The 17,737-nt window shown below is 38.2% G+C and overlaps 1 long non-coding RNA gene across 1 annotated transcript in view; it reads right to left on the bottom strand.

Annotated features, from left to right (window-relative positions):
- The window catches only part of LOC105075240 (uncharacterized), a 331,910-nt gene that overhangs the window by 267,183 nt on the left and 46,990 nt on the right, over nucleotides 1-17,737 (bottom strand). Inside the window, exon 8 of the long non-coding RNA XR_012507554.1 lies at nucleotides 539-16,950. This is a non-coding gene — a long non-coding RNA (uncharacterized LOC105075240). The remainder of the gene's footprint in view (nucleotides 1-538; nucleotides 16,951-17,737) is intronic.

Below are 17,737 nucleotides of genomic sequence, written 5' to 3'. Positions count from 1 at the left end.
ACGTCCAGTTACATTAGTCAGACTCTTAGTTACGAGTAAAAAGACTCACTCAACTCATCTTAATTAGTAAAGGTTTGAGATAAGAATACTGGTGGAAATAAGAAACCCTAAAATACCACGGCAGCCCAAGGACAGCTGGACCCAGACCTCACAGTGACTAGAAGGCAGTTCCAAGTGTGGAATAGATCTAATGACCAGAAACTCGACAGAGCTGCCTTTCTGTTTCCGCTACCATCTCTCCTTTTGCTCCCGCCCACACACCAGTTTCCACTCAGAACACTGGTCCCTGGAACATGGTAAGTTGTGAACAGGTGAGAGTTCTGTTGTCAAATACATCTGGGAAACACTGAGTTAACAGCATTAGACAAGATTCTTTCTGTGGGATTTTCAGAGAATCTTTAAAATGCTAAAGCACCATGTGACTCTCCAAGAGGGGATATAGATGTGGTGTTACCCAAATGCAATGGCCTAGGAAACCCCACTTAGGAACACCTGTTACCATGTTCAAGAGCTATGTGTGTCTGGGAGCTATACTCACCTTTCCTCTACCTCTTGACTTCAGCTTACTCAAGGCTTTGAGGCCGTGTGGTATCTGCAGACTGTCCTCTCTCTGTACCTCGGCTTTCAGCTCCTGGTCCCATAGCCAAACAACTCTCTGTACCTCAATTCTCTTAAAGACAAAGAAATTGCTTACACCATCAGAACAGTTTGGGCAGATCCTTGGTATTGAGCCATCTTATAGACCATTGACCAATCTGCAGTGTGACTCACCTTGGCCTGGGTGCCCACCCCTGACCAGGGGGGTGGAATGAAATATGACCTTCCACTCTTAGCAGGAGACTGTGAAGGGGGCAGCACAAACGTTGACCTATAAACACTGTGGTCTCTGTAAGCTCTTTGTGACAGCCAGCCACTAACTGAAGGGGTATAATTGTGAGACTTAAGTCAAATAAATGTTTTTCATGTGCTTTGAGAGTTCCCCCAGCCTAGTGAAGTATACTGAAATCAAGATGAAACCAGGCTCAGAAATGTAATTTCGAGCAGCCACTATGGAAAACAGTATGGGAATTTTTTAAAAAAAGTAAAAATAGACCCACCAATCCCACTCCTGGGCATATATCCAGAGAAAGCACTAATTCAAAAAGATACATGCACCCCTATGTTTACAGCAGCACTATTTACAATAGCCAAGACATGGAAGCAACCTAAATGTCCACCGACAGATGACTGGATAAAGAACTGGGGTGTGTGTGTGTGTGTGTGTGTGTGTGTGTGTGTGTGTGTACACTATATAAGATATATGGGACATTTTAAGTATATATAGTATATATGTTTAAGTATATACAATTGACTTCTTCCCTTAACCCACTATGTAGCTCATATATCAAGGCTAAATTATATTTCCATGTTTTTGATTACTATTTACCCGTATGTTTAAAGTCTTTAACAGCTAGTGGCAAACCAATAGTAAATAATTTTTTAATCTTAACCCAAAGTAAAAGAATAGATGCACAAATATTGTGTAGGCTTCTGTTTTGACAAAGGCTTATTGGCAACACTCAATTTAAAGTGTCCGTAGGTGGCCTTGGTCTCCCCGGCATGTGCTTACGCAACCCTGTTTCAGTTAAATAGCTCAGTCCTCCTCATCTTCACCTTCACAGTCACATTCAGCCCATGTGAGCAAAGTACTGGTTCATTAACCTCATTGCACAGGCTGGATCATAAAAATGCACCTGCAACATTATAAAAACCTAAGTCAGCCAATGTGGCTGAAGGTCAATATAAAGTCATGCCCTCTTCTGGTCGCTCCCTCATAGGGTCCTTTATGAGCTGTAATTAACATGCAATGTTAAGACAGCGGACTCTCCAGCCAGAAGTTTAAGGCAGTCTAAAGAACATGGACCTGGACTCAGACTAGCTCTGTGACTTCAGGCGTGTTAAATTTTCCAAGTGTCAGCTTCCCCTTCTATGAAATAGTGAGTGTCATGTAATGTTCAGAAAGAGGCTATGTACATAAAGGGCCTGCCCTGTGCCTAGAAGACAGTAGTTGTTCAGTAAACAGTGCTAATGGGAGTAGTAATGCTTAGCAGTGGTGGGATCTATGTATCTATAGTGGTATAGACAGCTCTTTAGTTGTCTCTTTTTTTCATGTTTTAAATGCATTGCTTTATTTAATCCTCATGTGACTGAGAGGTAAGTAGGCATCATCATCATTCCCATTTTATAGATAGGTAAACTGAGGCTAAGTGAGGTTGAGTAACTCACTCACCGCCACAAAGCTACTAGTGATAGAGCCAGGGATTCAGACTCAGAATCTCAACCACTACACAAGAGCTCCAAGAGGCAGAACTTATACTGCCTGCGTCAGCAGTATCTGGAGTTCTTGTGTAAGATGCAGATCCTTCAGGCCCATTCCAGGCCTAAGGATCAGAGTTTCTAAGAGTAGTGTCCAGAAATCACATTTTACCAGGTATCCAAGGTTATTCTCTAGAACACTGAAGTTTGACAAACATTCCACTCCCTCTACTATTCAAAATGACACTAACAGACTAATGTAACTGTCCAGGGCTCTAGGGGGAAAAACGATCAAGGTGGGAACATTAGCTTTTCTTATCTTTAAGTGTTCTTGTTCAGAGCAACATAACTGTTGAATTGGTGGAGGTGAAACCTAGCTGCTACTTGTCTCAGTGCTACAGCTCTAATAAAGCTGGGCTGCTCCCCGCAATGGGAACCATGCGGCACCCCTGCTCTTGTGCCTGGAGCAGCTCTTCCTAGCTGACATGACTGACAGCAAAATGGTGAGGTTCAAGGAGCAACACCCATGGGTCCCGGGCTCCCAGCTCTGCCCACTCACTCACTGTGTGAAAAAGGAAGAGTCATTGACATTCTCTGGGCCTCAATCTTGTTGTTTGTGAAATGGAGATGATAATGCTCCTGGTTGCCTTTTTATTGTTGTTGTTGGCCCAACGTGCCTTTCCTCCATATTCTAATAACAACACCCCCACTTCTTTGGGTAACTGCCCCCCCCCCCGATTCTACGTGGTTCTGGATGAAGTACCAATCACAGTTCCCTGTCCTCTCGACCGTAAGGAGGGGCTTGGTGAGGGGAGGGGAACAGCTGGGACAAATGAGTAAAGCAGAACCAACCAGAGCCCTTCCTCAGGATTTTATGGAGAGATGTTGAGAGAGAAGGTGGCCAGGCTGGGCTGACGTAAGCTGAGAGCTGTCTGCAGCCCTGTGGCCCCTCACCTCCTGCAGGCAGGGAACACATCTTGAAGCAGAGAAAATGGCCACACAGAGAGCAGCAAATCAGGAAGGGAGAGAGAGAAAAAACAAGAATATTTGTATTCCAGGATCCAGCTCTACTCCTGCATTTACCAGCTAAATAAGTTAATAAATTCCTTTTTTAGGCTTAAGCTAATTTGAATTGAGTTTCTGACCTTTGCATTAAAAGATTCCTACCCAGTATAAATATACTAAATTTTTGAAGTTGTTTGTATTTGTTTGTTTTGTTAATATTTTGTTTTTGGTTTTCTTTTGCGCGTGTGTGTGTGTGTGTTGGGTTTTGGTTTTTGTGGGTTTTTTTTTTAGTTTTGGGGTTTGTTTTTTTTTAATGTACAAAGAGTTAACATTGTTTCTGTGATAAGGTAGCTATCTTGGGCGATCCATTCTGAGAAGTTCATTTAGTCCAAGTTAATGAAGCCAATATCCTTGGGGCACAGACGGAAACACTGGCAGCACATACTGAAATGGTATTTCCAGATCAGACTGGCCAGCTCCAGCAGCTACTGCTGCAAAAGAACCCTGGCTGAATTTTCTCGAATGGCTCTGGGAGAGTTGCCAGTAACGCTTCTTGCTTTCTTGGATGCAATGAGGCAAAAGGAAGAAAGAAAAAGAGGAAGAGGACTAGAAAAGAGAGCACAAAAGCAACAGCCAGAGGTGCCCTCACATACTCATTCAGGCACAGAGAATGGAAGCCCACAGGGTCTGCATCACGGCTCCACTGAAATGAGCAGCAGTGGGAGCAGCACAGACATTAAATCAAAGGCAGGCGACCCTCTGGGAGACACAGAACTCAAAATGGCATCACTGTGATTTCTTACCCATAGCTTAGTCCATGAGGGAGCAGGGTGAACCCTGACCTTGCTTCCTGGCCAGGGATGTCCTCCTGCCCCACCCCAAGATAGGGAGACAATGGCCAGCAAAGCTGGATGAGCTGGTAGGGGCCATATTACCATGGCTTCACTGTGAAATGTATAGCAGCTTGGATTTTCTCCAGGATGCCACGGGAGCCACTGAAACTTTTTAAAAAGGGGAATGACATTATTTTTGTGTTTTTGAAAGCTTTCTCCGACCTCAGAGAAAGATGGGTTTGGAGCTGAGAGATTAGAACTTAGTAATCGGCACATACCTCAGTGGTGTCTCACAGCCAACATTATGCATAAGGCCTGCAGACTTCAGCTACTTAAGGGACAATCTGGTGACTTCAAGAGTTCTTCCAGGAAGATGAGGCAGATAAAACATCACAGGGCTGGTGACAGGAAATAAATCTTGAAGGACGTAAAGGAAATCTTTAGGAAACCAGTGGAAGGTCCAGTGAAAAAAAGAATAGATGCAAAAGACCAAAAGGTGGGTCAAAACCCTTACAAGTAAGCTGAGTTACATAAAGATTCTCAGGGCAAAGCCTGAGCTATTCAAGTCTTTGGGCTTCACTTTTACTCAGCAGAGTAAAAGAAGAGAAAAAGAAAGTGCATGCCCTTCCTCCTGGAAGCCACACACATTCCTTTCCCTCACATCCCAGCTGGCCAGAATGGAGTCATATGGTCACAACAAGCTGCAAAGAACACAGGGAAATATAGCCTTTATTCTCAGGGAGCCATGCACCCAGCTCAGGGGAACTGGGAAACCATGCACCCAGCTAAAAACTAGAAATTCTATCTTTACAGACAAAGAGAAAATGGATATTGAGGGACACTAGCAGTCTGCATCATAACAGACAATTATAATAGTGTGGTAGGTGGTTCATGTATAAGACGGGGTACAGTGAGGAGAGGGTCTGAGAAAGCTTGAAGGATTCTTCCTTTTCCCGGACCCAAGAAATGCTTAACATATGTTTATTTGATAAATCTGGACAAACGCAAAAACAAACTGAAGTTCAAATGCAGATTGAACTTCAGATGCAAGTTGAATTGAAATCAAGCACTACTGAGCAAATGCCAGTGGGGAAAAAATATACAAAATGTATCATAGTGGCAGGGCTGGACACCAGGATATAAGAGCTTGTCTTTGGCCCCCAGCTACTTCCGTTAGTAGTGAATCCAGTATTATCCATGATTCAGGATTTTAAAGGACATGCCAATAGGCTTCCACTTCCGACAAGTCAGAAGCACAAAGAGCTTGATTCTGAGGGTTCCTCAAATTAGTAAGTAATGATGTCTTTAAATCAGGAGGACCTAGATTACCACATCGTTGTTTCTACTAATGACTAAGGTATCCTTCAATCCTGGGACACACAGGAAAACTCGTTTTCATTTCTCCTAACACATCGTACATAGGGTTGTGGTCAACGACGTTTGAGGGATGAGACAGTTTGAAGTATTTCAGAGATTCACCAATAACAGATATTTCTTTTCCTGTCAAATTCATTAAAAGGGAAACCAAATGTCTCAGCTAAGGAAAGAGATGACCCTCTACTAAATTTATACAAAAAGCTCCTCTTGGCCAACCCAGAGCTCCTTGAATCAAAAGGGAAGTACAAGGCCACTGCTTTTATAGATAGCAAATCGGTTCAGAGAAAGACTGCAGATCTGACAAGGGAAAAATGGCATGCTCAAGAGAAGATGAATTTTTATCATATTTCATTATAGAAAACCACAGTGAAAGAAAAGTGACTTCATCAATCCCATTCTCGGAGCCCTGGTGATGCTAAGGATAAAAGGAGAAAGCCTCTGGAACTGGCTTCCTGTCATACAAGTTGCATCCATCAATTCAGGGCAGCTTCTGAGAGGCACATGCAATCACAGCTGACAGTAGATAAATCACAATTATCAAGACCTTATTAGCTATTGCCCTGGAGCTGAAGAGGGTCATTTGCCTCTATCAGGTAGCAATCGATTGCTTTGTATGGGCTACAACTTATAAGGCCAAGGTCAAGGTATGGTGATGGAAAATTAGGTGAGATATCATAAATCCTCCAGCACCAATCCTTCTTATCTGAACAAGAGTGCTATAAACTATTAGCCCTGAAGACAGGCTTGTGGGAAATAGAACAGAATCCAAAATCATCGTGAACTTTCTGATGGATAATACAGTACATAAGAAAAACCTAGAAAGATTGACCTTTCTTCACTTGATAAGAAGAAAAGAAAATTGAATTTCATTCTGCCTTGATGCACATGGTTAATTCTTCAGACTAGCAAGAACTCATCAAAAGCGGGGGTAAGGGGAAGAAGATACTTTATAAAGGAAACATTCTCTTATTTCTCCTCTTCTCCTCTTGCTGTGATCCAAGAGAACCCAGGCTCTAGATGAATGGCTCACAAGTAGCAGATACCACGAGCTTAGCACTGACTGAAGTGAGAGTGTAATTCTTTCTCAGGGTCTTTTTGTCTATGTAACTAATCACCAAGAAGAAAACCACCAAAAAATAAACAGAAACAAAATATAATTCTCAACTGCCCAAGTAAAAGATGTGTTGTAACTTTTTAGAATTGTCAGAAAATATTAACAATCAGTAAACTGAGATAAGAAGTGTATCATGTTGCTTGTCATTCTTCCAACATTTCTGAATGACTGAAAATATTCCAGTTAAAAGTTGGAAACAAATCTTGTCATAGTTGGTACTAAAGTAAAAGTAGCTGTAGTTTAATTCATAAAAATAACTTGATGTGCTCCTTGTATTTCTGTTTTTCTTATACAATAGTTACTTGCCTTGTTACTGGCATAATAAATAATTTTCATTTTTATATATATTTAGGTTTTTATACTAGCACTATACCAACCAGAAGTATCTAAAAATCAGCGTTTTCATACTGACCATAACAAATATTCAATCAACAAACCTGTGTCCTTATTTGGTAATCTCAAAAAACTTTGAAAAAGGTAAGACACAAAAGCAAAATTTAACATCACCTCTGAGGACTGCCTTTAATATAGCTGAATCAAACAAAGAAAAAGAATCAATTTTCTTAACTTTCATACAGCTGAAAATGCATAAGGTTTTATTAAATCCACAAGAAATGACAGATATTTTTCAAATGAGCATTGCTCAGAAATGTCTGAAGTTAGAGATTGTTCTTAAAAACAATGGGAAATGAAGTCTGATCAATTCTCCAGGCCCAGAAAGGGAAACAACAAAATGTTAAGTCCAAAGCTGTCTCTGGATTCTTAGCTAGCTGAACAAACCTCAATACTAAATCAAATTTTTCTTCAGTCAAAATTGAATTTTTCTATAGATTTTTCTAGTGGTAAAAATGGGAAGCTTCAGAAACACATGGGCATGAAAACTTTCAGAGGTTAAAACTTCACTAATGTGCAATCTCCCACTGCTTTATCCACTATTGTTGAATATTAACTCCTAAAACAATCCACTGGAAATGCTAGATTTATCATCTGCTACTACATCTCAAAGTCTCAATAATGTACATATAGTTCTAATTATCTGGTGACAATTTATCTCTGCTCTAGTAATCTATTTTAAGTATAAAAGTATTTTTGACCAGAATCTTATATTAAAAAATATTGTGATTCTTCACTACCATGTCAATTTAAAAATAAAACAAACCCCTGGTTGCACTGCTAATTATATATATTTTAGAAGATTTGGGGAAGGTAAAAAAGCTTTACAGATTTAATTACATTTTTACAGTATTTATGCTGAGGATTTGGTGAAAACAGATAAGTAACTACAGAGAAAAAATTGTTCTAGAAATGTAGTTTCTTCTGCTAACTAAACTTTAATGGTAAATACTAATGTTTTTTCAAAAATTAGTATGAGCAGGAGGTAGGGGTATAGCTCAGTGGTAGAGCTCATGCTTAGCATGCACAAAGTCCTGGGTTCAATCCCCAGTACTTCCATTAAAAAGTAAAAATAAAAAATAAATTAGTATGAGAGGTGGCAGGAATGGAAGGCAAATCCCCAGCAACCCAAAGGTGGGCAGTTGGTCTGAAAAGCAAGGAGAGATATTCAATAGCTCCACAAGTTGAGGTGTGAGCTGTGAAGCACTAGAAAATCCCTGGAATTTCACCAACACTCGGAAGCATAGAGGCCTTGCTAAAGAAAAAGTCCAGATTCCACTCTCAAAACATTTGAGGTCACTGGTGAACTAAACCAAATTGCAGAAAAGTGCACACCCAATGACGGATCAGACTGACTGCCCCACTCTGGCGGCCTGATAGTCACCCTTCTGAAGGGAAATAGTGCTTACTTCAGTCTCTACTATTCTTACGTACTAAATGCCCAGAATGCAACAAAAAAAAATCACAAGACATATGGAAAACAAGAAAACGTGACCCATGGTCATAAAAGAAAATAGTCAATGGAAACAAACCTGGGCCTGACCCAAATATTGAAATGATCAGACTAGGACTTCAAGATAATTATGATAAGAATGCTGAAGTATCTAGTGGGAAGGACGGAAACATGATCGAGGAGATGAAGACATTCAACAGAGACATGGAAAGTTTTTTTCTAAGAATCTAATAGAGGGAACTATATTCAATATCTTGTAATAACCTTTAATGAAAATGAATTTATGCATATATATGTATGACTGGGACATTATGCTGTATACCAGAAATTGACACATTGTAACTGACTGTACTTCAATTTAAAAAAAAAAAGGAATCTAATAGAAAGCTAGAAATGAAAAATATGGCATCAGAAGTAAGGGATTCATTAGATGGGTGTAACCACAGATCAGACAAAGTAGAAGATAGTATCACAGAGCCAAATTTAGATCAACATAAGTATCCAAACTGAAACACAAAAAGGAAAAAAGAAAAAAGAATGAGAGAGAGAAAAATTAACAGAGAGAGAAAAAAAAATCAAATAGTCTAACATTAACACAATTGGAGACCCAGAAGCAGAGGAGGGAGAAAGTGAAACACAAGAAATATTTGAAGATATACTGACCAAGAACGTCCCAAAACTGATAAAGGACAACAATCCAAAGATTTAAGACTCTCAGTGAATTCCAAGCAGAATAAACACAAAGAATCGACCTAGTCATATCAACACTGAATTTCTGAAAATCAAAAGTAAAAAGCAGATTTTAAAAAGAGCAGCCAGAGGAGGTGGGCAGGAAATCCATTAAATACAAGCAGGAAAGGACACAAATAGTCTGACCTCCCCCTGCCCCGAAATTATTCAAGTCAGAAGACAATGGAGAAATTTCTGTGAAGTCATAAAAGAAAAATAAATGTCAACTTATAATTTCATATTCAGTGAAAATATCTTTCAAAAATGAAGATGAAATAAAGATATTCTTAGAAAGATAAAAGCTGAGAGAATATGTCTCCACAAATCTTTACGATGACAAATGTGGCTAAAAGGAAATAAATCTGATATAACTCTAGTGCTGCAGAAAAAAATGAGGAGCAAAAGAAAGGATAAATTAAGTCAGTGTTTTAAAAAATTTAGTGCCTTTATTTTATATATCTTCTTTTCAAATTTCTTTGAAAGACCACCAATTTTTAAAGCAAAAATTGAGAAATTGAGAAGCTTGTAGCATAGCTAGTAGTAAAATATGAGCAATGAGAGCGTAAAAGGAGGAGGAAGAGAATGGAATTGTGTAGTTGTAATGTCCTTACCCTGTTCATAAATAGGCTGATATTACTTGGAAGGTAGATTATGATAAATTAAACATGAACTTAATACTTATTCCTACAGCAGGTCACTTACCTAAAAGTTTTGCCTAAAGTTAAATCTGATTTTCTAATAGAAACAATGGCACTAGAAGAAGATGTTTTCTTATCCAAGGGCCTGGTGCCATAAACCCCACATTAGTTTACTCATAAATTATATATCCATTCAATATAAATTTTCTAAAAAATACAGATCAAATAAAGTAAAATAGCTAAACATATGCATTTTCCACTTAATAAGCTATAGCTAATGGATCAAAGACTTAAACATAAGACAAGATACAATAAACCTCCTAGAAGAAAATATAGGCAAAACATTATCTTACATACATCTCAAAAATGTTCTCCTAGGGCAGTCTACCTAAGCAATAGCAATAAAAGCAAGAGTAAATAAATGGGACCTAATGAAACTTACAAGCTTCTGCACAGCAAAGGAAACCATAAGTAAAACAAAATGACAGTCTACAGAATGGGAGAAAATTTTTGCAAATGAAAATGACAAAGGCTTGATCTCCAGAATATATAAGCAGCTCGTATGACTTAACAAGAAAGAAACAAACAATCCCATCCAAAAATGGGCAAAAGACCTAAACAAGCAATTCTCTAAGGAAGACATACAAATGATCACTAGGCACATGAAAAAATGCTCAATATCACTAATCATCAGAGAAATGCAAATCAAAACTACAATGAGGTATCACCTCACACCAGTCAGAATGGCCATCATTCAAAAGTCCACAAATGACAAATGCTGGAGAGACTGTGGAGAAAAGGGAACCCTCCTACACTGCTGGTGGGAATGCAGTTTGTTGCAGCCACTGTGGAAAACAGTATGGAGATTCCTCAAAAGACTAGGAATAGACTTACCATATGACCCAGGAATCCCACTCGTGGGCATATATCCAGAAGGAACCCTACTTCAAAATGACACCTGCACCCCAATGTTCATAGCAGCACTATTTACAATAGCCAAGACATGGAAACAGCTTAAATGTCCATCAACAGATGACTGAATAAAGAAGAGGTGGTATATTTATACAATGGAATACTATTCAGCCATAAAAAACAAAAACATAACGCCATTTTCAGCAACGTGGATGTTCCTGGAGAATGTCATTCTAAGTGAAGTAAGCCAGAAAGAGAAAGAAAAATACCATATGAGATTGCTCATATGTGGAATCTTAAAAAAAAAAACATAAATACAAAACAGAAACAGACTCATAGAAATAGAATACAAACTTGTGGTTGCCATGGGGGCAAGGGATGGGAAGGGACAGACTTGAGATTTCAAAATGTAGAATAGATAAACAAGATTATACTGTATGGCACAGGGAAATACATACAAGATCCTGTGGTAGCTCACAGCAAAAAAAAAAAAAATGTGATAATGAATATATGTATGTTCATGTAAAACTGAAAAATTGCGCTCTACACTGGAATTTGATACAACATTGTAAAACGACTATAACTCAATAAAAAAATGTTAAAAGAAAAAAAAAAGCTATAGCCTCCTAGAATTGAAGTTCTTATCTTGACAACATCTGCTTTATTTTTTCTGTTGCATACAGGAAGATGAAGAAATATACATTATTAAAATTATAAAGGTTTAAGGAAATTTAATTTTTCTACAAAGTTCTCCTGATTACAAAATTAATGCATACTTCTTTAAAAAAAATTTACAACTAGGTGAGGTGATATATGTTAACTAAACTTACTGTGGTAATCATTGTGCAATATATACATATATCAAATCATTACATTGTACATCTTAAACTAACACAATGTTACATGTCAACTATATCACAATAAAACTGGGTGTGGTGGAGAAGCAAACATAGAACTCTGCAGTATAGAAAGGGAAAGTCAGCAAGAAACCCATCCCTTTGGAGACTGCCAGCCACCATTTGGCCCATCTTCCTCCTGATGCTTTCTTCTACAGATATACACCCATGAAATGAGGTTGCAAAGTTTAATTTGCTACAGTGCATACTTGCGAAGAAAAATGAACTTGATTGTGTTATATAGTTCTATTCATTAACCTCCTACCCGCAAATAGGTAAGACAAGTATGTTGCTAAACATCTACTGCAGCTTAAACTTAGTAGGGTCCAGTATTTCGAAAAGTCTCTTAAGTCTTCTGTCTGGAGAAAGACAGTATCTCAGAAAGCTTGCTCCTCCCTCTGAAATAGGTTTACACATCCTTGGGGAGTAGTGGAGGAAAGGGAGTCCCTGGCCTTGTACTAATCCTTGGATTTATGCTGCCTTGTGTCCCCTGGGCTTCAGGGTGACTCTCCTGGTCTGCTGGCCACCCTGGACTCCACTGTCTGTTCTTTTGGTTCACTCGGTTCCCAAGAATTATCAACCAACTTCTCTTTGTTGATTTGACCTCCTCTCATCTTACATTGTCTCAATAGGCCCGTCCAATTTCTGACTGTGGCCTCCATTAGGTCCTAGCCTGGAGAGGCCACTCTGTAGACTCCCCTCAACATACAAAGTTATCTCCCCCTGCCCTAGAAGTCCCCTCTGGCAAATTCCCCAGTCTGTCTCTCAGCAGCTTCTGGATCCCATCTAAATCCCAAGGGAACTAGAGTGGCCCAGGAGACTCAAATCAAGGCCAGCGCTCACTGTTTAGTATACTTCATTGTGGCCTTGCCCCAAATTGGCAATGCACAACCTGAGAAGAAGTCTTCTCCCAGAGCCCTCCAGTCCTCAGTGTGTCCCTCAAATGATCTCACATGGCTCCCCATCTCCCAGTAAAAGCCTCTGAGGACACACCTCTAACCACGTCCCTCTCCACCCTTTTCTCTCATACAGTCCAAGGCGCTCAAGCCTATTGTTCTGCTGCAAAAACTTCTTTTGTTCTTCTAGACTTTTGGACTTTTGCTCAGATAGGATAATTCTATAAATCTATTTTGCAACTTTTTTATGCATTCTTTGTTATTTTAAGTTTGCGATGTATTCTGGACATCTTTCCAAGTCATTTCAGAGAGTCAGCTCATTCTTTTCAATAATTATATGGCATTTCATTGCATAGATGTACTGTATTTTACCTATCAGTCCCTAAAAGATGAATATTTGTGATGTTTCCAATTTTTTTATTTTAAAAATGATGCTGTAATTCTCATACACTGCTAGTAGGGGTATAAATTAGCATAGTAGAGTGGATAAAAGAATTATAGTGTATATTCACAAAATGGAATACTATATACAGCAATGAAAATGAATGAATCCCAGTTATATGTAAGAGCAGGATTAATTACACAAACATAAGCAAAGAAGTAAGATACAAAAGAACACATAAAGCATTTTCCATTTATATAAATTTCAAAAATAGGTAAAACTAAATTATAATATTTTACAGATGTATACACAGATGGAAAAAATCTAAAAAAAAAAAGGAAAAAAATCATTATCAGTCAAGATAGTGGTTACTTGTAGAGCTGTGCTGTCCAACATAAATATAATGTGAGCCACAAAAGTAAGTCATACATGTAATTTTAAATTTTGCAGCAGTCACATTAAACAAAAGGAAAAAATAGGTGAAATTAATATATATCTTATTTAATCCAATATATTCAAAATATTGTAACTTCAATACAGAATCAAAATCAAAATTAATGAAGTGCTTTACATTCTTTCTTTTCATATTAGGCCTTTATACTTAATCCAGTGTGAACTTTATATTCACAGCATATCTGAAGTTCACCTAGGCATGTTTCAAGTGCTTATTAGCCATGTGTGGCTGGTGGCTACCATATTGGACAACCCAGTTCTGGCAGATATAAGAGTCAGGAAAGAAGTTATCTCTGTAGGAAAGAAATAGGATTGTAACTGGGAAGGACACCTGGGGAATTCTGGGGAACTGGCATTGTCTTCCTTGATATGAGTGCTGGTTATGTGAATATTTGATTCACAATTATCCATTAAACCTTACATGTGAACTTTATGAGCTCTGTTTCATGTGTTTTGTTTCATCAAAAAAGGTTTTAAAAATACTGAATGTATTTACAATAGCCAAGACATGGAAGCAACCTAAATGCCCATCGACAGATGACTGGATAAAGATGTGGTATATATACACAAATGAGATACTACTCAGCCATAAAGAAGAACGAAATAATGCCATTTGCGGCAACATGGATGGGCCTGGAGATTGTCATACTAAACGAAGTCAGAAAGAGAAAGAAAAATACACTAAGTTATCACTTGTATGTGAAATCTAAAAGAAAAAAAAAAAAAGAACTTATTTACAAAACAGAAACAGATCCACTTATAAAATAACTTATGGTTACCAGGAGGTGGGGCAGGGAGGAGGGATAAATTAGGAGTTCAGGATTAGCAGATACAAACTACTATATACAGAATAGATAAAAAAAAAAAAAAAAAGGGCTTACTATATAGCACAGGGAACTATATTCAATAGTTTGCAATAACCTATAATGAAAAAGAATATGCAAAATAATATATATGTATAACTGAATCACTATGCTATACACCAGAAACTAACACATTGTAAATCAACTATACTTCCAAAAAAAAAAATATTGAATGTATATTCTTGTACATTTATTACTATAAACTTCAGCAAGTATTTCTGAAGAATAAGTTTATAGAAGTGTAACTACTGGATCGAATGATACAAACATTAAAACATTTAATAGGGGAGGAGGGTAATAGCTCAGTGGTAGAGTGTGTGCTTAGTATGCACAAGGTCCTGGGTTCAATCCCTAGTACCTCCATTAAAAAAAAAGAAAAAACAGGTAAACCACTTAATAGTATTAAATTACCTTCCAAATGCTTGTACCAATTCTCACAATGAGTGAAAATTCCCATTTCTTTACATACTTACTGACATTGGGTTTTATCAGTTTTAAGACATATTTGATAGATATGTATAAGAAGATATTTAAAGAGTTAGGGTCACTCAATGACTATTTCAACAAATTACCAAATATTCCATTCAGTATAGGTTCTCCTTTTGCACACAGGCACTAACAATCATGTTCTTGGTCCTTCTGGTGCCTCTGAAACAGACAGGACATGTGCATTCTCGGGCTGCCATTGCCCTGCACCAGCAACTTCACCCAGCAGCTACACAGTATTTGAAATGGCCTTCCCTTGAAAGTGCATACGCCAGCCTTCATTCTGACTGAACGTAGTTGCCTGTGACACTTCACCTCAGGGCTGTTCATGCTATCAAGCTTTGGGCTTGAGTGGAGGCCAAATGCAAAGACCTCAAAGCCAAAAAAGACCTTGATGCCACAGAATAAAGAAATCTTCCATCTTGGCACTATTCCAAACTTTCTCCTCTAAAGTGGCATTACAGTCCTATTTCCTTTATGTGACATTTTTAAATGTTTAGAATGTATGTTTGGGACTCCTTTAATAAAACTGCCTTTGAAGATGGATTATCATCCACATAAGAAAAATGAATCTTATTACTCTATAATCACAAAATATTCCTTAATTTGTCAGATTCCTCTCTCTCTCTCTCTCTCTCCCTCCCCTGCTCTTCCCTCCTCCCCTGTCCACTTCCTTCTCTCTCTCTTATTTCCCAGCATTGCTTAGCTTAGTTATGATCTCTCCTTCCTCACTCTACAATTTGAGCCCACGGCCTGAGAATCCCAGGGGCTCACAGCCCACAGTCAAGAAGCCCCAGGACCAAAAGAAGGGCAGTAGAGAAGTAAGGGACCCTAGAGACAAACTGAGACATTAACCACAGAAGGACTCACTCAGAGCATTAGCAAGCAGATCAGTGGAGGAGGGCTTCTATGTTTAGTGCTTATTTGCTGGCAGGAGTCAATAACATGGGCAAAAATAACTTGGCACCCCAGTGAAATGATCAGTAATTAATTCAGACCTGCTAGGAATTTTCTCTAAATTAAGAAAAAGAGACTGTCTGGTCTTGTAGAACTCTAATTACAGCACAGTATAAGTGACTAGTAGGGATTTCTGGGCCCCACTGCAGACCTCCGGAATCCAATACATCAAGAATGATCCTCCTGGTTAGGAACCACTTAACAGAGGGAGGCACATAGAGTTTCCAGCCTAAGAGCCTGGGCATAAATCTGCAGGTACACACACACACATACACATACACACAGCCCATCACTTATTAGTATGCAACTTTGAAAGTCTCTATGAACCTTGCATTTCTTATATGTAAGACAGAGGTGATGCCTATCGCGCAGGGCTAATTTAAAGATTCTGTGTAATGCACTTGCACATAATAGATTCTCAACAGTAAAGTACTCATGATAATAAGATAATTTTAACAAAGTGATAAGTGTTCAATTTTTCTGAAATTTCTTTTACAATAAGCTCATATTATTTTTATACTTATTGGAAAAAAGTAATGCTACTTCTATTTTTAATGAGTCTTGCTTTTTCAAGAGCATAGCCTTTAAATACCCATTATAGAAACTGCTATTAAAATTTTAAAAAGGAGGGGGAATATGGGTCAGTTTCATGGAATAGGAACTGGGTGGAAAATAATTTCCAAAACATAACTTTTTTGGGGTGCAGGTGACTTTTTAAAGTAGGGTTCCTTCTGGATACAAGCCCAGGAGTGGGATTCCTGGGTCATACGGTAAGTCTGTTCCTAGTCTTTTGAGGAATCTCCACACTGTTTTCCATAGTGGCTGCACCAAACTGCATTCCCACCAGCAGTGTAGGAGGGTTCCCCTTTCTCCACAGCCCCTCCAGCATTTGTCATTTGTGGATTTTTGAATGACGGCCATTCTGACTGGTGTGAGGTGATACCTCACTGTAGTTTTGATTTGCATTTCTCTGATAATTAGTGATATTGAGCATTTTTTCATATGCCTTTTGATCATTTGTATGTCTTCCTTGGAGAACTGCTTGTTTAGGTCTTCTGCCCATTTTTGGATTGGGTTGTTTATTTTTTTCTTATTGAGTCGTATGAGCTGCTTATATATTCTGGAGATCAAGCCTTTGTCGGTTTCATTTGCAAAAATTTTCTCCCATTCCGTAGGTTGTCTTCTTGTTTTACTTATGGTTTCCTTTGCTGTGCAGAAGCTTGTAAGTTTCATTAGGTCCCATTTGTTTATTCTTGCTTTTATATCTACTAGGAGAAAATTTTTGAAATGTGTGTCAGCCAATGTTCATAGCAGCACTATTTACAATAGCCAAAACATGGAAACAGCCTAAATGTCCATCAACAGGTGACTGGATAAAGAAGATGTGGTATATTTATACAATGGAATACTACTCAGCCATAAAAACCGACAACATAACGCCATTTGCAGCAACATGGATGCTCCTGGAGAATGCCATTCTAAGCGAAGTAAGCCAGAAAGAGAAAGAAAAATACCATATGAGATCGCTCATATGTGGAATCTAAAAAACAAACAAACAAAAACAAAGTGTAAATACAGGACAGAAATAGACTCATAGACAGAGAATACAGACTTGTGGTTGCCAGGAGGGCGGAGGGTGGGAAGGGATAGACTGGGATTTCAAAATTGTAGAATAGATAAACAAGATTATACTGTATAGCACAGGGAAATATACACAAAATGTTATGGTAGCTCACAGAGAAAAAAATGTGACAATGAGTGTGTATATGTCCATGTATGACTGAAAAATTGTGCTGAACACTGGAATTTGACACAACATTGTAAAATGATTATAAATCAATAAAAAATGTTAAAAAAAAAAAAAAAGACCCCTTGGTTGGTAAGAAATAGAGATGGAAAAATAAAATGGACAACAACAATTAAAAAAAAAACAACTTTTTTCATCCTAGTTATATTTATAGATATTGAAATAGAAATAAACAAGATAGTCATGAGATCTACTCTCAAAGTTTTTATAGAGTAGTAGGGAAGAGACAACTTAAAACAGAAATCACT

The sequence above is a fragment of the Camelus bactrianus genome, chromosome 6 (assembly GCF_048773025.1).
Source record: "Camelus bactrianus isolate YW-2024 breed Bactrian camel chromosome 6, ASM4877302v1, whole genome shotgun sequence".
NCBI classification, from domain to species: domain Eukaryota; kingdom Metazoa; phylum Chordata; class Mammalia; order Artiodactyla; family Camelidae; genus Camelus; species Camelus bactrianus.
This window is presented reverse-complemented; position numbering and strand designations above follow the sequence as displayed.